General features: G+C 37.8%; 1 protein-coding gene across 10 annotated transcripts in view; it reads right to left on the bottom strand.

Moving 5' to 3' along the window:
* IGSF11 (immunoglobulin superfamily member 11) overlaps positions 1-25878 on the bottom strand; it is a 197331-nt gene that overhangs the window by 27503 nt on the left and 143950 nt on the right. The window lies entirely within an intron of this gene.

Raw genomic sequence — 25878 nt, forward strand, 5'->3', positions numbered from 1 at the left:
TGGGGGGTGGGGGGTGGGGAAGCTATCAAGCACTGACTTCTCTACTTCATGTTTCCTAGAAGATGAACTCTGAAATCTCAGGTACTGAGATGGCTACAGGAGAAACATTCCAGATAAGAAAAGGGTGGGTTTAAAGGTGGAGAGCTCTAGAGTTTGCAATTTGGCACATTCATCTTCTTAGCTGTGTGGCCCCAAACAAGTCACTTCATCTCTGATTCAGTTGTTTCATCTGTAAAGTGGGGCTAAAAGTTCACATCACATCACATCACATCAGCAAAAGGGTCTGCTAAGGGCCGTATCGGATGCTGACAGCCAATGACCACCACGGCTTCTTCTGCTATTAACACATACTACATGCAACAGTGACCATATGCCAAGCCCCACAGTAAGCACTATTTATAAATATACGTGCCCATACGTCTGCGCACGTGCACACACACATTTAATCCACACTCCAATTCTTGCCTCCTGCTCATCCTTCCTATCAGCTCAAGTGTTATTTTTCACAAAATAACAGCCTTTTCACAGCCTTTCCTGACCCCTCAGCCCAGTCAGGGTCTCAGAAAGCAATGTTCCTTTCATTCCAAGCACTCTCCAAACTTGACACCACCTTTTCCTTAGTTTTCATATTCATTTCATTTCATTATTTGACGTATCTTCACCAGTACACTCGAAGGTCCACTGAGAACTCCATCACTTTGAGCACATAATTAAGAACTCAATAAATACATGTTACTGAATTGATCTAATTCAATTCCTTCAGTCTTCACATGAAAGACTACATACGGTAAGGTCCAGGGAGACAGACTTGCCAAAGGTGTTAAGTTTAGGATCTGTGTCTTCCGTCTGCCAATACGGTATGTTTTCTACTATGTCAAACTCTCCCACAGATCATGTCTCAGAAAATAAATGATAATACTATCACATCTACTCAGATTAAAGTGAAGGGATACCTCCTTATCAATAAAGATAAGATAAAGATATACTTAGTTGTAAATATATACTTTACTTATATAAAGATATATTTACTTGTAAATATATCTCTTCTAGTCTGTCTTTTTTTTTTTTTTTTTTAAGATTGTATTTATCTGAAAGAGAGAGTGAAGAATGAGCAGGCCGAGGCGCAGAGAGAGAAGCAGATTCCCAGGTGAGCAGGGAGTCCGATGCGGGGCTCGATCCCAGGACTCCAAAATCATGACCTGAGCAAGGCAGATGCTTAACAAACTGAGCCACCTATGCACACCTCTCAGCCTCTTTTAGATAGAAACTTTTAACATAAAAAGGTTATTATGTTCTTTAGCTACCAGAATTCTCTATGGAACAGAATTTTAAAAGAAAGTCACCCAAGACCCTACAATGTCATCTGTTAAGATATCAGATGCCAGAGCAAGCTACCCTAAAGGATTCACACAAAGAAAATGGCTGAAAACTGGCCACCCAACTTTCAGGGCGACCCTGGGAATAAGTAGGTCAGGAGTGAACAACTGTAAAGAGACTTTGAAGAGGCTTCCTTGTTAGAGCTTGGTGAGCTCTAAGCCCCAGCCCTTTCCCACCCAACAGGGCCTCCAATCCTGGAATATGCCAGAGCCAAGGACATCTGAGAGTTCCCAATGGGTCAGATGTGAACAAACAAAATGCTGGTGCAGGGCCACCTTCCATTCTCACCTAGAGGGTTGTTGGATGAGACCTCACTAGAAGGAAGCTGGAGGTAGACCTCTGAATCCTAGAGGGTGGACCACTGGCATTCTGGAAACCACATATACTTCTGTCTCTTAATTGAGAGTTTTCTTGTTTTGCTTTATTTCTAAACTCAGAGTGATCAGAAAAGTTGTGTAACCTGCTTAAGTTTTCTTGTAAGAAAAGAAGAACTGCATCTTGAATGGATTTAAAGAGATCAGGAAGACGAAAGTTGCTTTGGGACTGTGTCTCAGAATTCCTATTGAACATACTGACTAAACTGAGTATGAATGAAAATTTCTTTGAAAGAGTAAAAAGGAGGGAAATGGATATTTTTCACATTTTAAATGATGAATTTTTTTCTATCTTATTAAAGAGACAACTAAAAACCCTTTCCTTTAGGAGTGTGTTTCCATGTTTGAAATTCTAGGCAGGAATTTAAACTTTAATGCTAAATATTAGATTAAAAATTCATTTAAAATACCTTACAATTTGCAATATTTACATGAGAAATGCATAATTTAGAAGCTGGTTTGGCAGCATTTTGCAGGCTTGGATCTTTTCTTAGTATTTTTACCCAAGAAAAATTAAGTCAACTCATGAATTCTGAATGACGCTAAGCAATTAAATAAGAAAGACATAAAGCACATGGCCCTGTTTCCTCTGAGGAGCTGAAATCATAAATAACAGTTGTCTATACTCTTTCTTTCCCAAGATTTAAAGCTGAAAGAAATTCATACTTTTCTCAGACCAAGAATTACCCCTCAGAGGAAAAGAAACTGGGAGCAGAGAACCCTTCAAAGTCTTAAGAGGAATCATCCACAATACACAGTAGCCAAGAGAACTGACAAAGGACATTTTGCCGTGATCTGCAGACTCAGAGAACATGAAACATCCCCTACAAATCCATCAGAGCAGAACACCTGGAGCTCAGGAGGAGGACTGGAGCAAGCAATCCAACTGAGATTTCAAAACAGAGTTTCACTGATGTCTATGGAGCATGTACTCATGTTTCAGGACCAGCCCAAACCCCAGAGTACTCCCCTCTGGGAATACAGCCAGCAAAGTATCAAAGGATCTGATGGTATTTTGGGAGGACTATGTTGCCCTGCTACCCAAGATACTAATACCAGCAGTCACAAAATGCTAATTGGCTCATGTGATTTCCTTTACGATTTTGTGCTATTTCTTACATATAAAAAAATGTAATATAAAATTCATTTAATCTATGTAAATTGAGTTCTGTCGTTCCATGAGACTGAAATAAATTTCAAAAAATAAAAATTCTACACTCCTTATTTTCTCAAGGAAACTATGGAGTATCTATCGATCTTTAATATCGTAGTGATTTTTAAGACAAATCACTTTTCATACTGTAGCCAAACTCTAATTAGATGAAATAATCTACAATTATGATTGTTATTATGATTTTTTTTAAACTGCCATCTGAACTGAAAAATGTGTTAGTTGATATTACATTATATTTTGGCCACTAACACAGTACTAAACTAAATGAGTAAATTTGATTAATGTAAATTTGGTTAATCTGATCAATGTAGATCGCTTTATTATGCACTGGTCATCTACATTAATCAATTTGTAGGATCACTGCTAAATCTCTATCATTTGATGCCATATTAAACAATATACTCTATTGTTGGTATACAAAAGCAAGCTACTGTAAAATTATGTATCCTTATATATTTCTGATTGAGGCACTGAATACTCCTACATAGCCTATGACTCATAGTATCACAGTCTTTTATTTCCATTGTTTTATGGTTCCCCTTCACATATTAAAACAGTGCCTTCTCATTAACTTCTCCTTTTCAACCACAAACATTCCTTGGGGACCATATCAAGAGCAAACAGCATGCCAGGAGACCTAGATATTGAAATTATTTCCTCAGAGCAGACTCAAGAGATGAGACAGAGGGAGCCCAAAGCCCTGTACCAAACCAATGCTCACAGTCTACATGATCACTCCCCTTGTCACTTTACAAATAATCAAAAAGATATATATATATATCTATTTGGTCCCCATGCCATGTCATATCCATTATGTGATTGATTTACTCAACAATAGCTCCTAACACTTGATGTGAACTTGATCAGAATCCTCTACAGCAAGTCTCCCATTATTACTGACCTTTCTTGATTTCGTATCTGGCTTTGGGAATAGGTATTTAAGAATTCTCTTACAGGGATGACCACAACCTTCTCATTTACATACATATTTTGTTTGGCCTACATTCTATGACCCACTCAAAGTTTTTAAATACTTCGAATTACTTACAATTAAATAGCACAAAACTCTAATAGATTACCAACTTATCTTAAAAAACTGTGAAGATAGTAACATTGGGCCTGCATTTCACATGATAATTAGTGCTGCTACGGTTAGACAAAACATGAGCTCTCCATACTCCCAGATTCCCCACGATTCCCAACCCCCGTTAACTCTATAATATGGTCCACTTTACTCAGTCAGGATACCCTCCTGACTCCAGAGAGCATCTGTATTTGCAAACTCATCTGTAAAACTAAGTGAATAATGTGACTATAATTAAGTGTTTAAAGCAGCAAGACACAAAAGCAGAAACAGGTTTTGCAATGTTATGACGAGACATGATACTATGACGGCTACCTTGGCTACAATTTCCTTCAGGGAAAGCAGAATGAGACAATTCCTTATATGTGGGTTACAACAGTTTGTGACACAGGATCTCATTCACATCCTGGTTACAAGTGATTGTACCAGGAATGGGCAATCGGCCAAAACAGTCACCTATAGACTGGACAGTTGTTTGTGAGGTAACTGTCATAAGATCCTTGTCAAAAGATACTACCAAATCAATGGTGCCTGACAAATCCAACACAACCTTCCTTCTTGGTGGGGAGTTTGAAAAAGCAGCATGTGAAGAGAGAACTAGGTCACTAAAGTAGAAATAAAGAAGGACATTAAGTAATGATAAAGGGGTCAATTCATCGAGGACATAATAGTCCTGTGTATGTGCTTCAGAGTACATGAATCAAAAACTGATAGAACTGAAAAGAGAAAAAAGATACCAATCATAGTTGGAGACTAGAACACTCTTCTGTCATTAACAATGACATAGAACAAATTCGTAGTATAGATAGAAGTCATTAAAAAGGAAAAAAAATCAGTAAAATACAGAAGACCTAAACAATACTACCAATAAATAATTTAACATAACTGAGATTTTTAAGACACTCTACTCAACATCGTGGAATACACATTATTTTCCAAAACACAAGAAACATTCACCAATATAGACCATATTCTGAGTTGCAACATAAACTTTAATAAATTTAAAATAATTAAAATCATAAAAAGAATGTGAATTAAATTAGAATTCAGTAATAAAAAGAAACTCAGAAAATCATCAAATATTCACAAAAATTCACTCCTAAATATTTCACTTTAAGGTGAAATTACGAGGAAAATCAGAAAATATTTTGAATTACGTGAAAATGAACAAACATATCAAAATTTGAGAAGAAAGCACTTAGAGAAAAAGTAATAGCATCTAAATGCTCATATAAAACGAAGGTTTATAATCAACAACCTAAGCTTCCACCTTAAGAAACTAAAACCAATCAAATCAAAAGTAAGTCAAAAGAAGAAGAAGGAGTAGAATTCTACAAAAATGATAAAAAACGTAGGGGCACCTGGGTGGCTCAGTGGTTGAGCATCTGCCTTCAGCTCAGGTTGTGACCCCAGGGTCCTGGGATCAAGTCCCGCATTGGGCTCCCCACAGGGAGCCTGCTTCTCCCTCTGCCTGTGTCTCTGCCTCTCTCTGTATCGCTTATGAATGAATGAATGGACAGATGGATGGATGGATAAATATAAATAAATAAATAAATAAATAAATAAATAAATAAATAAATAAATAGAATCTTTTTTAAAAATGGTAAGAAATTTTAAAAAATCAGTGAACTCAAAAGCTGGTTCTCTGAGAAAGTCAATAAAATTGATAAATCTCTAACCAAAATGCTCAAGAATGAAAGAGAGAAGTACAAATATTAAAGAACGGGCATAATTACAGATACTAAAGACAGTGAAAGAATAATAAAGAGATGTTATAAATAACTTTATGCTAACATATTTGGTAACACAGATGAAATGAGCAAATGGCCTGAAAGATACAAAATATCAAAGCTCACTTTAACAGATATAGATGGCCTGAAGAGCCCTTTGACCAGTAAAGAAAATTAATTTCATTTGCAGTTCCAAATCCTCCCACCAAGATAATAACCAGGCCCAAGTAGCTTCACTGGTGAACTCTGCCAAACATTTAATGAAAAAATAATGCCAATTCTATATATAAATTCTTCCAGATTTAAAAAAAAACCCTTCAATTTATGAGGCTAGCTAATAATATTACCCTGATACCAAAATCCAACAAAGATAATATATGCAAATAAAATTACAGACTAACATCTCTAAACATAGACATAAAAGTCCCTAAAAATATTAGCAAACTCAATCCAGCAATATACAGAAGGAAGAACTAATCATGACAAAAGTGATGTTTATCCCGAGAATGCAAGGTTCACTCAATGTTTGAAATCAATACAACTTACATGTCAATATACTAAAAAAGAAAACTATATACATAATTTCTTTCAATAGGCACTGAAAAATTGACAAAAATAAGTAATGTATTCGTTATAAAATATTCATTTTAAAAGCTCTCTTCAAACAAGGAAGAGAAGAAACTTCTATAAACTGGTAACAAGCATCTCTGAAACAAAACAAATACCATATTAATGATAAAAAGACAACTTTTACTACATGGCTAAGCTGCTTTTCTTCCTACAATCAGAAACAAGGTAAGGATGTTCTCACCAGGTCTATTCAACAATGAAGATCCCGGCCATTGCAGTAAGGCAAGAAATAAGGGGGAAAAGGCATATAGATTGAAAAGAAAAAAAAGTAAAACTATATTTATCTGTAGATAACATAATCATCTACATTAAAAATTGTAATAAATCTACAAAAAGGCAACTAACTAATAAATTAGTTTAGCAAGGTAACAAAAGTCACAGTTAATACACAAGTACCAACTATATTTTTATATAGTAGCAAAGAGATTTTGAAAATTAAAAAATTTAAATAATACCACTTATAATAGCATCAAAAAGACAAGACACTTAAGGATAACTTTAATGAAATATCTGTAAGATCTATATAATGAAAATTATAAAACTTTCGTGAGAAGAATTAAAGAGATAAACCACAGCCATTAATCCAAAGACTTAACAGTGTTAAGATATCAAGTCTCCTCAAAGTCATCTGATTTATACATTCTAATCAAAATCCCAGTGAGCTACTTTGTAGAAATAGTCAAAATGCATTCTGTAAAATATATGTGTAAAAGCAAGGATTAAAATAGCAAAATTCTGAGGGGCACTTGAGTGGCTCAGTTGATTAAGTGTCTGACTCTTGATTTCAGCTCAGGTCATGAGGCTGAGTCCCACATCAGGCTCCATGCTCAGCAGGAAGTCTTCTGCCCTCTGTCCCTCCCCTATTTGCACACTCTCTCTCCCTCTCAAATACATAAATATTTTTTTTAAAAAAATAGCAAAATTTTGAAAAGGAAAAAAAAAGTTTGAGGATTTGCCATACCTGATTTTAAAATATCTTATAAAGCTAAGGTGGTCAAGATAGTGTGAGATCATAAGGACAAACTAAAAGAGAGTCCCGAAATAGATCTACATATATATGGCCAATTTATTTCCAACAAAGATATCAAGCCTGTTCAGTGGGAAAGGATATTCTTTACAAAATACAGTGCTAGAATATTGGACCTCAAAATACACAGTAAATTTACCTTTACCTTATACCTTTATATAAAAGTTACCTGAAATGGATCAAACAGTGAAGTATAGGAGTAAAAAAATCATAAAATTTCTAGAAGGAAACACAGGAGAACGTCTCTATGACTCTGAATTAGGAAAATACTTCTTAGGATACAAAATGCATGAGTTATTTTTTAAAATAATAAATTAGACTTTCAAAATTAATCTGTTTTTAAAAGACACTATTAAGAAAATAAACATACTAGCCATATTTTGTAGAAATAACTTTCAAAACACAGCAAAGGCTTGTATTTATAATACAGAAACAGCTCCTACAGATTAATAAGAACCTATTTTTTTGAGGGGGGAAGGGGCAAAAAGGAGGGAGTGAAAGAGGGTGTGCACACTTGTGAACAAGGAGACGCAGAGGGAGAGAGAGAACCCCAAGCAAACTCCACACCCAGCAGAGAGCACAATGTGGGGCTCAGTCTCATGACCCTGAGATCATGACCTGAGGGAGAATCAAAGAGTTGGATGTTTAACTGAGTCACCCAGGAGCCCAAGGAACCCAATTTTTTTAAAGGCACATAGAAAACATACAAATGGATAACAAGAACATGAAAAGATGTTCAACTTCACTAGTCAACAGAGAAATTAAAACCACATTGAGACATCACTACAATGAGTTAAATTAAACTGACAATACCACGAGTGGACAAGAATGCAGAATAACTCAAACTTTTATAGCTTTCTAGAGGGACTGCAAAGTGGTAGAGATATTTGGGGATATTGTCACGGCTTCTTTTTTTTTTTTAAGATTTTTTTTTTAATTTATTTATGAGAGACACAGAGAGAGAGAGGCAGAGATACAGGCAGAGGGAGAAGCAGACTCCATGCAGGGAGGGAGCCTGACGTGGGACTTGATCCCGAGTCTCCAGGATCACACCCCAGGTTGCAGGCTGCACCAAACCACTGCGCCACCGGGGCTGCCCATTGTCACGGTTTCTAACAAAGTTAAATAAGCACTTGACCAAACTATCTAACAACTGCAATCCTAGGTATTCATCAAGAGATGTAAAAACAAAACAAAACAAAACAAAAGCCTATATCCAAATTTTCATAGAATCTTTATTCATAATAGCCAGAAAACTGGAAACTCAAATGTCCATCAACTTACAGATGGATCAAAGAATCATGGGAAATTACTCATCAACAAAAAGGAACAAACTATTGACACATGCAACATAGATAAATATCCAAGGCATTATGCTATGTGAAAGAACCCAGAAACAAAACACTATATACAATACGCATCCATTTTTTAAAAATTCTGTATTATGGAAAAGATAAGATTGCAGCAGTAGGAAACACATCAGTGGTTGCCAGGGGCTAGGGCTGAGGTGGAGAGGAGAGCGGGCTCGGAGAATGACTACATGTGGCATGAATGAAGTCTTTGGGGGTGATAGAAATATTCTACATCACAACTGTACTGGTCATTAGAAGGCTGTAAACACCGTCCTAAACTCAACAAACTACACTACTGGGGTGTGTGTGGGGTTGTTGTATATAAATTGTACCTCAATCTGATTCTTTTTAGTTAAAAAAAAAAAAAAAAAGATGTTGGGAAGCTCTCAGAATCACTGAGATGGCTAAGCAAACGCGCTCAAGGATAAACTTCTAGAAAATATCTGAGACTATAGTGCAGAACAGGCTTGATGAGAGAATTGCTGCAGCTGTCTCTGTCACCAAACCAAACCCTAAATGGCAGGACCTTTCAGCAATGACTAATGAGGCCAGCGCTCTTTCTGGCACTCAGCCCTGCAACACCATCACCCCACAGCTATACTCCTCTGTGGCTCCCCATGCTCAGCACAGAGGCCCTTCCTCACACCCTTCCCTTCCAAATCATGGCACCTACGTGCATCTGACTGGAGAGCCCGAGTCCGAGCTAACAAATAGGATGGAAATTTGAGTTCACACTTCTAATGTGGAAAGTGGACTCATAACATAGGAATTTCTCCAAGGATAGAAATACTATGCAAAATATGATGGCCCAACGTTAACAGGACAAGCAGTTAAGTGCAAACATTAAAAGCTGTTTATTCCCATCTTCCCCCCTTCCCCTTCTCTGCCTATCTTCTTCCAGCCCTCTCTCATTCCCTCCCTCACAGGCTCCTACTAGGTGGAAAGCTGAAAGGAGTGAAGACAATAGGCTTCCTGTCTCCAGTGAAAGCCTGCTCTGGCTTGGGGAGGAAACTCTGTCACAGGAGAGGAGCAGAGACGGCTCCTGGAAAGGGCATGAGAGCTGGCCAAGTTCCTGGAGAGGAGGGCCAAGGGAAACAGCAGGGCTTCAGAGAGGACGGCTGCCCTGGGCACTGGAGCTTTGTCATTCCAGGACTCCTGCTCTGTGAGGCACAGAAGCCGCAGAGCAAGACTTCAAAGGCTCCCCTGGAGGTTCCCATGTGGGAAGTAGTAGTTACTCCATGGAAGACCAGAGGGGTCCCCCTGTGTTTTGGTTCTGGAACAGACCTTACTGTGTGGTGGGGGGAGCCCCCCAAAATAATGGATATTAAATTTCCTGCCACAAAGGTAAGTGGAGAGTCTCAGATTTGTATTCAACTGGATTTAAAGAAAATAGATGAATGGACAAAACTTGTAAACCTTGGTGGCTCCTAGGAATGATAAGTATAATTTTAAAATATATCTAATGTCCCAAGGGTTATATGAAGATTTAAAAAAAAAAATCTCTCTACTTTCCAATTTCAGAAATCCCTGTTCAAAGAAAGGGAAGGGCACTGGGAGAGAAAACGGGACATTCCCTATGCTATTTTCAGCGTCTCAGGATTGCCTTTTATTACAGGGGGTAACCCTCTGGCCCAAATCTCAAATTGCCAGTGACTAACCCTTCTCAGAAGAGGGAAAATCAAAATTCTGTGCTGTTTAGTGTTCTAAAGACTTCTGAATACCTATGTTTTTAACCTGGACAATGACTAGGGTAGGAAAAATGTATGTTTCTTCAGTTTTGCTTCCTTTCTAAAGAAATTACACAGTACTTTAGTTTATATTTTGGTAGGCCTTTCTGACATCATGACACTATAGCTGAATGCCAGTATCAGTCTGGTTAGCAGATTGAAAATTTATATTGGGAAATACTAACTAGAGTTTCCAGATGGCAAAAGGCCAAGTAAATGGCCTCTACTGTTAAATACAGCCATCTACTCTCAACTTCACCACCTGGTTGAACACAGCCCCACTCGGCTGTTATGAGCAAGCGCCAGTTGTTTAATGAAGCATTCATGTGATAAAAGAGGCTAAATCAACAAGTAGAGTTATTTATGAATAAATAAAGCCATCTGAAACCATCAGGAAGGATGTTATATTCCAAAACCAATTACATTCTTTTTTTTTTTAAGTCTCTACTGAAATATTTTATTCTTTTTCACCAATAACACAGCCTCCTTCCAAAACTAAACACTGTTTTTTTAAGATTTTCTTGATCTTGTGAATTTGTTAGTACTAGTTTAACTTTGAACTAGTTTAAAGCATTCTTGGGTGTATATTCTTCAGTGTTCACAACATGAAAAATAAAAGATTTGAAAAATAGAAAGAGGATCAACAAAATCCAAGGAAAACCTCCTGAATGGAAGAAAATGTGTGTAAATCATGTATCTGATAAGGGGCTAACATCCAAAATACATAATGAACTCATGCCACTCAAAAGCAAAAACAAACAATTCAATTTAAAAATTGGGCAGAGGAGCCTGGGAAGTGCAGTCAGTTAAGCATAGACTCTTGGTTTCAGCTCAGGGGGTGGCCTCAGGGTTGTGGGATCAGGCCCCACATGAGGCTCCGCACTCAGCACGGAGTCCACTTAAGACACTCTCCCTCACAAACCATAAGAGACTATAGGAAACAAATTGAGGGTCGCTGGATGGGGGGTAATTGGGAGGATGGGGTAACTGGGGGATGGACATTAAGGAGGACACGTGATGTAATGAGCACTGTTATGTAAGACTCATGAATCACTGACCTTTACCTCTGAAACCAATAATATATTATGTGTTAATTAACTGAATTTAAATTTTAAAAAGACTCTCCCTCTCCCCCACACAAGTTCTCTCTCTGCCCCTCCTAACCTAAAATAAATGAAAAAATATTTTTAAAAGATGGGCAGAGGATCTTAATAGACATTTTTCCAAAGAAGACATACAGAAGACTAACAGGTATGTGAAAAGACGCTCAACATCACTGACTTGGGAAATGCAAATCAAAACCACAAGGATATCACTTCAGATCTATTACAGTGGCTATCATCACAAAGACAAATAACAATGTTGGCCAAGATGCAGAGAAAAAAAAGTAAACACTTGTGCACGCTGGTGGGAATGTAAATTGGTGTAGCCACTATGGAAGATAGTATGATAGTATGGAGGTTCCTCAAAAAATTAGAAATAATCTAGCAATTTCACTTCTGTGTGTTTATCCAAAGAAAATGAAAATACTAGTTCAAAAAGATACGTGCAGCCCATGTTCATAGCAGCATTAATTGTAAGAGCCAAAACATGGAAACAACTTAAATGTCCATCAGTGGATGAATGGAAAAAGAAAAAGTGGAAAAAGAGAAAGAATGGAAAAGAAAGTGTGGTACACACACACACACACACACTGGAATATTATTTGGCCAAAAAAGAATGAAATCTTGGGGTACATGGGTGGTTCAGTCAGTTAAGCATCCAACTCTTAGTTTTGACTCAGGTCATGATGTTGGGATTGTGAGATGGAGTCCCACGTCGGGCTTCGTGCTGGGAATGGAGACTGCTTGGGATTCTCTCCCTTTCTCTCTGCACCTCCCCCGACTCGTGCTCTCTCTCTCTAAAATAAATAAATAGATATAGATAGATAGAAATAATGAAATTTTGCCATTAGGACAACATACATGGATCCTGAGAGCATCATGCTAAGTTAAATAAGTCGGAAGAAAAAAAAATACCATATGATCTCATTTATATGTGGAATCTAAAAACAAACAAAAAGGGATCCCTGGGTGGCGCAGCGGTTTGGCGCCTGCCTTTGGCCCAGGGCGCGATCCTGGAGACCCGGGATTGAATCCCACGTCGGGCTCCCGGTGCATGGAGCCTGCTTCTCCCTCTGCCTATGTCTCTGCCTCTCTCTCTCTCTCTCTGTGTGATTATCATAAAAAAATAAAAAAATAAAATCTTAAAAAAAAAAAATAAAAAATAAAATAAAATCTTAAAAAATAAATAAATAAAAACAAACAAAAAAATTGAGTTTATGGATATAGAAAAGACTGGTGGTTGTCTGAGGTGCTGGGGCAAAAGATGAACAGGTGGGCAAAACGGATGAAAGGGAGACAGAAGATACAAATTTCCAGTTAAAAAATGAATGTCATGGGGATGTTATGTACATCATGGTGATGATAGTTAATAATACTATACTGCATATTTGAAACTATGAATCTTTAAAGTTCTCAGTGTCAGAAAAAAAATTCCCAACTATAACTGGACTCACTATAGTGATCATTTTGCAATATACAAATATCCAACCATGACGTTGTACACCTGAAACTGTTATATAAATTACACCTCAATTTTTAAAAATGTGGAGATAGGGAGTTTGTTAGCTATCCTGTTAGAAGTTCTTCCTAATTTGAAAATACAAGTTAGATAATATGGCCTCATCGTTATACACCGACACAATGCACCTGAGCACTGTCCCTGACCTTCCAAGCTCTACTTAATCTGGCCTCTGCCTGTCTCTGAGGTCAGTCTTAGAGTACCTCCTGCCAGAGTGGACCATTCTCAGGTCCAAGAATCCACTGGGCTCTCCTGGATTGTTACAGTCTGTTCTCTAGCTTGAAGTACTCTCCCCTGTTACATACATACACCCTTCTAATTCTTACCTAGCCTTCAGACTTCAAAATTTCCCTGATCCAAAACAGGTGACATTTCTCCTTTAAATATCTCCACAATACTCTACACTTCCTTTAAACTGTAATAAGACTTCAAATTCTCTTGGCATAGGTCTTTCTCACCAGATTCTAAGTAGAAGCTATATGCTTAGGTCCCAACACACAGTGACCATAATACAGTAAATGTCCACTATGTATTTGATAATATTCATCAAGAATTTATGTGCCAAATACACTCTGAGCACTTCTTTTAGCTTAGTAACAAGTATGTTTGGGAGGTGATATGGTTATTAGTCATATTTTATAAATGAGGACACCAAGGCCCAGAGGTGTTAAAAAAAAAATGTTCCTACATAAAACTGGGATTTAAACCAACATCCAGCCTGACTCCAGGGGCGTTCCTAACACCTACACTATACTGCCTCCTAAGTGTAGTGGAAAGAACACAGGACACAGAATTCACCATGAATCCACTAGAATCACATAGAATCCAGTAGAATCCAGGGGTCACTACTTACGAGTTGTGTAACCTCGGGCTTGAAACTTAAAATTCTTGGATCCTTAGTATGTTTGCGTGTTTGTAGAAATAATGAAAACCTCTACCTCCCAAGATCACTCTGAAGAAGTGTATATTCGAATGCTTGGCAGAAAGGAAGTTTTTAAACAGGAGAAATTAAATTCAATCTCAGGAAGATAACCCAAAGCAGTAATAAGTAAGAAAGAGAGAAGAAAGAAAGCAGTATGTATTCACCTACATTCCTATAATTGTCCCAGTGGCATGAAACTTGTCAAGAAAATTGTGGCCATACACTTATTTTGATGCACACCTACAGCTCTGATTTTTTTAAATGCTGTGAACAGTATGGAGATATGCTCTAGCATATGTTTAAGAGAAAACTTCTGTTGGTATGTGGGTTAGTGCATATCTATATTCTCCACGCCCCCACCATGTAAAAGGCCAAAAGACTGAACGCTTTCCTATGACAAAGCAGAAGTGAAATTCAAAACTGAAATGTGAAGTAAAAATATAAAAGAAACATTAGAAAATAAATAACTGGCAGGAAGTAAAAAGATAAATCTAAATGAAACCAAAGACAGTACAGAAAGAATAGGCAAGAAAAGAATGGGGAAGATAAGGGGGATAGAAGGCCCTGTATTGTTGACAGCATCTGATCCACTGATTAATGTTATTTCTAAGCAGATTAACCAAATCCCAACTGTTCTACATCAGGTCCTTTCTCTAAGCTTTTCCTCCCTCCTACCAGCAAATAAGGAATAAATAAAAAGTTTAAACGCACAAATAAAGCAAAAGGGAAAAACCCACCCACACAAACCAGAAATGTTCTGACTTGACCATCATCCGAGTGCATCTATTCTTTCCTTCTATTCAGTGTCCATACTAAAGATGATAAAATGACAAAGCTGAAAAGTAAAAAAGAGGAGAATCAGCTCCTCTGCGTGATGTTTTAAATAGCATGTCAAACCATCTTCCCTCCAGCAGTGCAGTTGGGGAGACCATCACAGGAGGGGGAGGGTGTAGAGAGATCCCAGTTGGGGCGGGGGAATTGTTATTTCTGTCCCAGATGCAGGAGGAACTTTTAACCTTCTGGTGCTTTTCCTTACTGTAACCTTCTCCATAGCAACCACTGATCTGCAGTGGCGAGAAACAGAAGAGAAGATTAAAAAAAAATATACATGTTATACATACACTCACTTATATACAAATCCTGCAAAACTGTTGAATTCCGTAATGGTTTGTTTGTTTTTAATCACATATTCTTTTGAAAACTTATATTGCTATAGAAGACTAATCCCTAAAAACCAGAATGAACCAAAAATAGTGTATACTTGCTATTCTTCTATAGCATTTACATTTGTTAACAATTATTGCACTTTACAATAGATTTAATGTACCTTTTGAGGCCTAACATTTTTCCTAGCATTCGGTCTGGAAGAAGGCGCTTTCATATCATCTACCATTCCTAAGTGAGGAAGGCTGTTACAATAGTTATGTTTTAAGGTTGCAACTTTGTGCCTATTGTACATTATGCTTCTGGTGAAAAGTTTAAAACTAGAAAAACTAGAAGGGTCATTCCACCCACAAGGACTTTTCTACCAGGTAAAAGCAGCAAGAGAGGACTATAGTCTCTTTTCGGATACTACTTATCCTAGGTTTTGGTCACTGTTCCCCTGTTTTGGCTTAACTTTAATGTTTTAACTACAGGATCAACGAATATGCACAACACATACATTTCAACATGAAGAGGTTCTATAGCCAGACAGGTATGAGGAAGCAGGATTTCATCAGAAAAGCACAGCCCCCCTTCCCCCCCATAGCACCACTTTACAGAAAGGAAAAGCACCCAGGGTGCAGATGGCAATGACAACTTAGATGAGTGAGCCTTCCCGTCAAGACGTCAAGACTTGCTGCTCTTGAGAGGGAACAACCATTACAGATCTCACTGTTTCTGTGAATAACCTCTGGGTGCCTAGGCATCATCTCGGAAGGTGGTAAACACCTGTTGGAAGCCTTCACTAGAATTCAGAAGGCCTCCCTAGTGGGGGATTTTTGAGATGTGCACTGCTGAATTATTACATATCATGGCGGCCTTGGTTCATTCTCTAAATGGTTAAGTGTTATTATGGGCTGAGCTCATATATTTATATCTAGTAATGTGAAGTCACAGGAAGATACATTTTTATGGCTCCCTTTGTTAAAATACAGGGAGACAACAGGCAATAAGGAATATGGATACAATAGGTTAAGTGGAGGAGAAATGGGGAAAATATTTTAATGACAGTATAGTGTGGGGGGGTGTGGGGGGAAAAGGGGGGAGGACAGGAGGAGGAGGCAATGGCTGGGGCAGGGGCTGGGGAAGCACTGGGACTGCTCTATGCTCCTGCTCAGTCCAAGGCTCTTACGTCCCCAGGCCTACTGAGTTTCACATTCACTAATCCACACAGCTGAACAAATGTCAGGCACTGGTAGGAGCAGCAAGCATAAGTGACATAGTTCATAGTTTCCACCCTCATGGAATCAACAATCCAGTGGAAATACAGCTGTTAATTGATTAAACACAATGGTCATAAATGTTACTCAGAAAATAACCCACTTCTACTTCTCTTTTCTCAGGATGAGGCTCCTTAGATTGTGAGGTTTGGTTTCAATTTGAGAGGCATTTCTCTAATAAATTTGGCTACTTCTGGAACCTCTGACCTGTCAACAGACAGGGAGTCTTCCTTGGGTCTCAGGAAAAACATGAGTTCAGGCTAGCTAGCAGCGTGTGACTGACCCTCAGGGCTTGGCAGCGTGTGACTGACCCTCAGGGCTTGGCGGGCGAATGGAGGAGGCAACTCTCCCCTGGAGCCCTGAAGGGGTGGAGGGTCTGTGTCCTCCCATTCTGCCCACTAGTCTTTCCAGAGCTGTCTCCGTTTCAGAGAATATTTCAGCTAAATTTTGATCAAACTGATGTTCAGAAAAAGCCCAGACAAACTAGCAGAAGGGTGTGTTCTTTGGCACAAGAAAAAAATGACAGTGAACTGGAGACGCCACACAGGATAAATAGAACTTTCTACATCGCTGCCACTTTCATGCAAAATTTTAGCAGCTTCCTGGGAGAGTCTGATTGATGGTTCCAGAGTAAAACTGAACCAGCTCTACTCTGGCCACAGTGAAAAAAGCTGAAAATACAAAAATAAAAATTTAACCCTTTGACAATTGTGGGTAATGTGGTCATCTTTCTACTCTCATAGGCCTGAGCTCAATGGCTACTTTCTTCATAACACTTTATTAATGCTGTTCTCTTGTTGATCTCCAGCATGGGTAGCTGATTCTGTGTCCAGATTCTCAGACTGTACATATATATCTATATCTATATAGACATAGATATATATTTGTTGGATGGCTCTGCAGTTGATTATGCGTTGGAAGCCAATTTGCACCGAGTAGTCTCTTTTTCGTCTGGCTGGGTCTAAAATCCACACACACAACCTTGAAAAGCCATGGAACTGTCTGAACTGTCCGAACTGTCTGAAGCAGTAACGATTTGCTTCCCTCACCTCCCCTTTTCCCTTGCAGCCGATTCCAGTGGGGAGCACCACCTCATCTTTTACAGTAGTGATCAATAAAGAGGAAGACGACATTGAAGACAGAGATTCAAACTACCCACAAATGGCGTAATGCACTCCTCAGTTATGAGGAATCTCCTATGGTATTTATGACCATTCTAACACTACATCTCAAGGCACGTGTGTGTGCGTGTGAAACACACAGAAACAACTGAAGGTGAGATGGAATCAGATAAGCAACTCAATTTAAAATTCACTAGTTTAAAATTCTACTTAAAACAATCATTTTCTATTTTTGATTAGAAGCCGACAGGAATAGCCTTCTCCAGATGCTCACATGCCAGTATCTAATGGTAAGCGCTATTAGACAAAACCGTATCTCTGCTGGCTCTGTAATTGAGATGAAAATACACATACACAATTCAGTAAATATATATGAGTTGTGACAAAAAATAAAGTGATACCCTCTATCCAATCCAGCAGTCAAGTGGTGCATTTAGTGAGTTAGTTTTCAAATAAAATAGTGGTCTACAATTAGTTTCTCGATTTTATAAACTGAAGCTTAAAGAAAAAAAAAAGCATTTAAACTGTATAGATTGCTTCAATCTAACCTTAATTACCAGCTTTCCTTCCCAAATTGTATTTGGCTTAGGGTATCTTGTAGTCAGTATTTCTACCTTTAGTGAGTTTTCCACTCCTGAGCATACCAGTTGCTCAAACTATGTTCAGAAATCAAGTCAGTGACCAGACAGCATTTGCCATTATTTCTCTCTTATTCTGCTTTCATCAAATATCTATTTAAAAGTATTTATTTATTCTGGATGGTTAGATGCGCTACTCTGAAGATTCCTATAATAGCCAGGTGAATAAATAGGTTATAGTCCCCTAACCATAAATAGATGAAGGTTCTGAAGAAAAATTTACAAAACTACTCACAAAAAAAAAAAACAATACTTAACAAAGCTTACAGATTCTTTCACTTTCCTATAAAAATAAAGGTAAATTCTACATATGAGACATCATTTTATTTTTTAAATTTATTTTATTTTTTGAGAAAGAGTGAGTGGGGGAGAGAAGGGGCAGAAAGAAAGGGAGAAAGCTCCACGCTCAGCACAGAGCCTGATACAGGGCTCGGTCTCAAGACCCTAAGATCACAACCTGAGCCACAATTAAGAGTCAGAGGCTCAACTGATGGAGCCACCCAGGTGCCCTGAGATATTATTTTAATATTTGGGTTTTATATTTGGAGCTTTTCAGAATGTTAAAAGAGCACAAAGTGACCTTAAATATCATCTAATCAAATCCCTTTATTTCACAAATGAAAAAACTGTCCCCCACAACAGGGAAATCATTGGTCTGAAATCACCACTGTCAGCCTGTAATTCCCAGCTCAGTGTTATTTTCACTGTATCAGATCTGTTGTACAAAGGAACTCAAATACCCAGGAATAACTTTCAAGTATTTATGAATTGGAAGCCTGAAATATCTACTTATCTTTTCCACTGTTGTTTATTCTACTACTCATTTAAACAGTTACCAAATGGTGGATGATAGAGAAAAAGAAAATGACTCTGAAATCAATTCATTCTAATAATTTCTAGAAGACTTGGTTATTTAAATTTTTTGGATGAAAAGAGGTTGAAATTATAGAAGTGAAATTGCAACTGGTGATTTAAATAACTTCAATTATCTATGTTTTATGTCTCCCTACCTTCTAATATTTTAGGCCACAATCCCCATGAAAATCCAATAAATATTCTCTAAATTAGAAAATCAAACATTGGTGTTACTGTTTCTGCATGAGCTCACACAAAATTCAAGAGCTTTAAAAACTTACTCTGTCATAAGGAAAATACCTAAAAGATATTTGGCTATAATTATTCCAGGAAATCATATTTGTGAACTTGATCCACTGTATAAAAAAATGCAAATAGATTTTTTTTAAGTTAGTGAAACATTTTGATTTAAACTAGATACAAATAAGTGTAAAGTATAAAATATCCAAATCACATACAACAGCATATAGAACTGAAGCTGGTTATATGAAGTATAAGTTCTGCAGAAAACCTATAAGGAATTAACAGGTATTTAAGAATTAGAAATAAAAGTATAATTGTAGTGAAAACATCATCTGGTCAATATATAAATGAAGCATAATGCACCATTAAAATAAAGCGCATAGAATAAGTCTGACAGCATTACTGAAATGGTTAGGATAAGAAAGCTGCCACTACTGCAAGGGTGGTTCAATCAACATGATACACCCTATAAAACACTGATGAAAAAAATTGAAGATGACACAAAGAAATGGAATGACATTCCACACTCATGGACTGGAAGAACCAATACTGTTAAAATGTCTATACTACTGAAAGCAATTTAATGCAATCCTCATCAAAATACCACCAGCATTTTTTAAAAATATTTTTTAAAAATTTTTATTTATTTATGATAGTCACACAGAGAGAGAGAGAGAGGCAGAGGCACAGGCAGAGGGAGAAGCAGGTTCCATGCACCGGGAGCCCGACGTGAGATTTGATCCCGGGTCTCCAGGATCGCGCCCTGGGCCAAAGGCAGGCGCTAAACCGCTGCGCCACCCAGGGATCCCCCACAGCATTTTTGACAGAGCTAGATCAAACAATCCTAAAATGCATACGAAACCACAAAAGCACCCGAACACCCAAAGCAATCTTAAAAAAGAAAAGCAAAGCTGGAGGCATCAATAATTCCAGACTTCTTGTTATATTGGTGATCAGTATGGTACTGGCAGTAAAACAGACACAGAGATCAATGGAACAGAACAGAAAATCCAGAAATGAACCCACAACTATATGGTCAACCAATCTTCAACAAAGTAGGAAAGAATATCCAGGAGGAAAAAGACGGTCTCTTCAACAAATGGTACTGGGAAAACTGGAGAGCAACAAGCAAAAAGAATGAAACTGGATCACCTTCTCACACCATACGCAAAAATGAATTCAAAAGGGATGAAAGGCTTAAATGTAAGACAGGAAACCATTAAAATCTTAGAGAAGAACACAGGTATCTTTGACACTGGCCATAGTAGCTTCTTACTAGATACGGCTCCTGAGGCAAGGGAAACAAAAGCAAAAATAAACTACTGGGATTTCATCAAAATAAAAGGCTTCCACACAGGGGCACCTGGGTGGCTCAGTGGTTGAGAATCTGCCTTTGGCTTAGGTTGTGATCCTGGGGATCAAGTCCCATAATCAGGTTCCCCACAGGGAGTCTGCTTCTCCCTCTATGTCTCTGCCTCTCTCTCTCTCATGAATAAATAAATCTTAAAAAAAAAAAAAAACCTTCCATAAAATAAAGGAAACAATCAACAAAACTAAAATGCAACCTATACAATGGAAGATATTTATAAATGACATATCTGATAAAGGGTTAAGTATCCAAATTATATAGAGAAGTATCAAACTCCACAGTCAAAAAACAAATAATCCAGTTACGAATTGGGCAGAAGACATGAAGAGACATTTTCCTAAAGAAGACATACAGATGGCCAACAGACACACGAAAAGACATTCAACATCACTCGTCATCAGGGAAGTCCAAATCAAAACTACAATGAGATATCCTACCTCACACCTGTCAGAAGCTAAAATGTTTGCTCCCCAGAGGCCAGGAGGTAGAGAAGCTGAGTTAGGATTCCTCTCTCAACTTTATCAAACAGGTCATTTGCATCTCCTCTTTGGAGAGGAGTAAAAAGCAGAGCAAGAGGCCTGGAGCTTTCAATGTCACTCATCATTAGGGAAATACAAATCAGAACCATGATGAGAACCACCCCTCACCTGTCAGATGGCTAAAATTAAGACCATAAGAAACAATAGGTGCTGGTGAGGCTGCAAAGGCTGGGGAACCCTCTTACATGGTTGGTAGGAATGCAAACTGATACAGCCACTCTGGAAAAACAGTATGGAGGTTCCTCAAAAAGTTAAAAATAGAAGAATGACCTTATGATATCCAGCAATTGTATTACTAGGTATTTACCCAAAGGATACAAAAATACTAATTCAAAGGGACGCAAGCACCCCAATGTTTACAGCAGCATTATCAATAATAGCCAAATTATAGAAAGAGCCCAAGTGTCCACTGACTGATGAATGGATAAAGAAGATATGGTGTGGATGTATATATAATGGAATATTATTACTCAGTCATCAAAAAGAACGAAATAAAAAAATTTAAAAAAAGGAACGAAATCTGGCCATTTGCAACAATGTGGATGGAGCTAGAGTGTATTACGCTAAGTGAAATAAGTTAGAGAAAGACAACATATGATTTCACTCTTATGTGGAATTTAAGAAACGGAACAAATGAACATGGAAAGGGGAAAAAAAGAGAGGCAAGGAAAGGAACACATTCTTTTTTTAAAGATTCTATTTATTTGTTTATTCATGAGAGACACAGAGAGGTAGAGGGAGAATCAGACTCCCTTGCAGGGAGCCCAGTGCGAGACTCAATCCCAGGACCCCAGGATCATGACCTGAGCCAAAGGAAGATGCTCAACCACTGAGCCACCCAGGCGCCCCCAAGGAACACATCCTTAACTACAGAGAAGAAACTGATGGTTATCAGAGGGGAGGTCGGCAGGGGGATGGATTAATAAATAGGTGATGGGGATAGGGAAGGCATGTGATGTGATGAGCATCAGGTGATATATCTAAGTGTTGAATCACTAAGCTCTAAACCTAAAAGTAATATACACTGTATGTTATCCAAATGGAATTTAAATAAAAACTTGAGGGGGGTGGAAAGAAAGCTGCCACTAAATATTAGTAAGAATTATATCATAACTTACACTACCAGTCCTAGAAGACTAAGTGGTACCATATTATCCCTCCCACTGCATATAAATAACTATAAAATTGAGCAAAATATATGAAGCAATTGTTTTCAGAGGCTGGAAAGGAAGCATATAGAATTATGACAAGGTGATCCCCACAACTACCCCAGCCTTCTGCCTCGAGGCATATTCCAGACTTAGCTTTGAAAGGCGAATCAAAGCAGAGCACGGCAGACTCAGTAAGCTGAAAAGGCAGAGACTGAAGTTTGGGACTACTGAGGAGGACAGAATTTATGGAGTCGGTTACCATGGAGCAGGAGCTGTAAAAAGAAATTGTTCCAGATATTTGTATAGAGTTCTCCTTAATTCTTAGGCCGAAGACTTGGTTGCGCATACAAAGGGCACAATTCTATTCAGCTCAGAAGAGAAGAGCTTTTAGGGGGCTGCACAGAGACACTGCAGGCTGAGACTGCAGAGGATCACAGGCCCAGAGCCAATAAGAGTCTCTATTTCCAGGAGATCTCAGTATCTAATGGCAAACAGAGTGGTGCCAGGAAAGCAGATGATCACATCGAAAAGTCTATGGAGAAACTGTGGTCATTAAGGGTGGTCCAGAGATAACAGGAGGCATCCGCTAAAGCCTCTGTAGCAAAAGAAGTGTTAGGGCAGGAAGAGGGACACTAATGGAAATGCCACTGTATTGCAGTGTGGACAGATTCCGGAGCCTTTTGTTGTATCGAGTCCCGTTCAAGGTAGACCAGTTTGCAAGTAGTAACATAAAATGAAGTAAAATTCATTAAAGTGAAATATGTGGTCTCTCAAAGCCAAAAAAGACCTGCAAGATGTCAAGCCCGTTTCAACCTTTGTGGGTGCTAAGAGGGCTCATCAGCTGTTTCCTGATATTGCTAGGGATGGAGTGGCCCCCACCTTGCCAAATAATTTTCAGTAATAATTGAACAAAGGTAGCAAGGCCCTGCTCTATGTATGTGTGGAGCAATGGCTCATATCCTTTGGGAATATTAGTATGTCCTGGGTCTGTCAAGTGTCACCAGTGTGAAATGACTCTTGTGTTCCTGAAGAAAGTTGGAGGTGATTAAGATCCTGCCTATAGAAAGACTGTGTACAATAATAGGGCTGTTAAGGTACCCTATGGATAGCTGGGTAGAGGGGTCTTGTGTCCCTTCAAAGATGTAGGCAAACTGCAGTCGAAAGGCTGTTGAAATAGGCTTTGAACAGAGCATATTAACGAGATCTATAACCTCAAAGTATTACCAGTTGCTGATTAGATGGTGTCAGCAATTTCAATAATATTGGAAAGGGGGCTTAATAGGTAAGATTATTGTATGAAGGCTATGGTAATCCATTCTTTGGCACTATTCTTTCTTTCCAAGTTTAAGAAATGGTCAAACTGTGCTGTTAAGTGGAGAAAGAACAGAAATGATTACCCCTTCTCTATAAAAATCTTATTTATGGGTTTTAATTCTTGACGGTTATTTCAATTTACTTTGGGCAATACTGCATTGGTAGAGCAATATTAACTATTTTAATCATGGAGTAGGAAAGAGGTCAAGGGAGTCCTATTTTTCCAAGCCTACTGTAAGTGACAAAGATGTAGTTTAATTTATTACACACTGGGTCAGAACACCCATGCTGACTATGGGATATTTTAGGGTAATAAATGCTCCCACATCCTCTCCAGCATTTGTTGTTATCACTATTTTTTATTTTAGCCCATTCTGTTAGGTGTGTAGTGATCCCTCATATTGATTAATTTGCATTTCTCTAATGGCTAATGATGGTGAACATTGTTTCATGTACTTACTTGTTATCTATGTGTCCTCTTGGATGAAATGTCTTTTCATGTTTTTTGCCTATTTTGTAATTGGATCATTTGTTTTTTGCTGTCAAGTTTGAGAGTTCTAGACATCAGTCCTATGTCAGAAATATAATTTGCAAGTATCTTAAAAAAAAACATATGAAATTTAAGCAGACAATAGTTTAAATGGTTAAAGTAAGGCATTCCTATTTATTCTCTGTTTTATATTTGTTAATTTCCTGTTGACTATAGAGATACCTTATTAAAATGTAGTAGGACCCTGGTGTACAGGATTACCTTGTTTAAATTCATTGAAATTCTTAAGTATAACTATAATCTGAGCCCTAGTGTCAATTAAGACCACGGAGACGCATTTCAGCAGATGTTAAAGTTAATTCAGATCCTCTGTAGTAGAAGTGCAAAAGTCAATCAGTGCCTTATTTTTTTATTACATAAATTTTTCTAGTACACTTTGGCTTTCTAGTAGACTTCTGATTCAGTAATTCGATACCTCTCCATATATCCAAGTATTTGTCTGTTGGGAGTTTCTTGGAGGCTACTACATATTCTTCAGGGAGATCCTCTCTATCCTTCTCATATTTGTAAATGTCTTCCTTCAGGGGGTCTCAAAGAAGTATCATTAGGGTTAAGGGGCCTCCCCCACGACAATAATGGCTTAATTGGGTCAGCTTTGAATTAACCCTTTGGCTTTGCATGAAGTGCCACAGGAGTTTTTCTCTATAATCTTAAAATATTTGGGAGGCAGCTAAACTAGTACTTAAAGGGACATTTATAGCTTTAAATGCTTATATGAGAAAATTACATAATAAAGCAAATAAAATTTTATAACAGTTATTATTGGTATAACCAGAGACAAAAATTAAAGAACAATAAGTGGATTAGCAAAAAAGACTATTTATGTGCTAAAAGTACCTATATCCAACCCTTATAAATAAGATAAAATTAGCTATACCTTCAATAGGTTAATGTAAAATCTTTTAAGTATAACACATACAGAAAAATGTTCACATCTTAAATACACACCTTTACATACTTCACCTTGGGAGAAGGGATGCATTCATTTTTTTTATTTCACCAATTAATCTGAAATTAATTTACCACTAAAAGTTGATTGTAGCCCTCAAATTCAAGACTTAGAATAGATTACATTAGGTTAGGGAGGTGAGGGGATAGCTACCAATGCAAAAGTTTAGGAAAGAGAGAAAATATAAAGAATTAGCCCTGTATTTATTGAGTCAGGAATGAAAATACAGATTTGTTCAGAGAAAACAGGTAATTCATGACACAGAATATTTGATACCACCAACTCTTCCTAAAGAAATCATGGCACTTACGCATGCTCCCACTGTGCTCTATGCTTTCTTTAAGGAGAAATACATGGGATCTACCATGAATGGCAAAAGAGATACAATCTTATCCACTAAGGTAAGCAGTTCTGAGGGATCTAATCTGTTATATTACCCCACCACCATCTCAAGTTCCCTCCATTTAAGTTTTAACAGAGTGAAAAGTCTTCAAATCACCATTATATGATCAAAAGTGTGCTACTTCCCATTATACATCATAGGGCATTATTCCAGCAATAGCAGATAATGACTGCCACCATGAGACACAGCATTATTATGACACAGTTAAAGAAATTCTAGAGCAATACATATTTGATATATTTAGTAAAGAGTATGTAAAGGTTCAAGTTTCACACTGACGTACTTTTTTTAGTGGGGAAAAATA

The sequence above is a fragment of the Canis lupus genome, chromosome 33, assembly GCF_003254725.2.
Source record: "Canis lupus dingo isolate Sandy chromosome 33, ASM325472v2, whole genome shotgun sequence".
Taxonomy (NCBI): domain Eukaryota; kingdom Metazoa; phylum Chordata; class Mammalia; order Carnivora; family Canidae; genus Canis; species Canis lupus.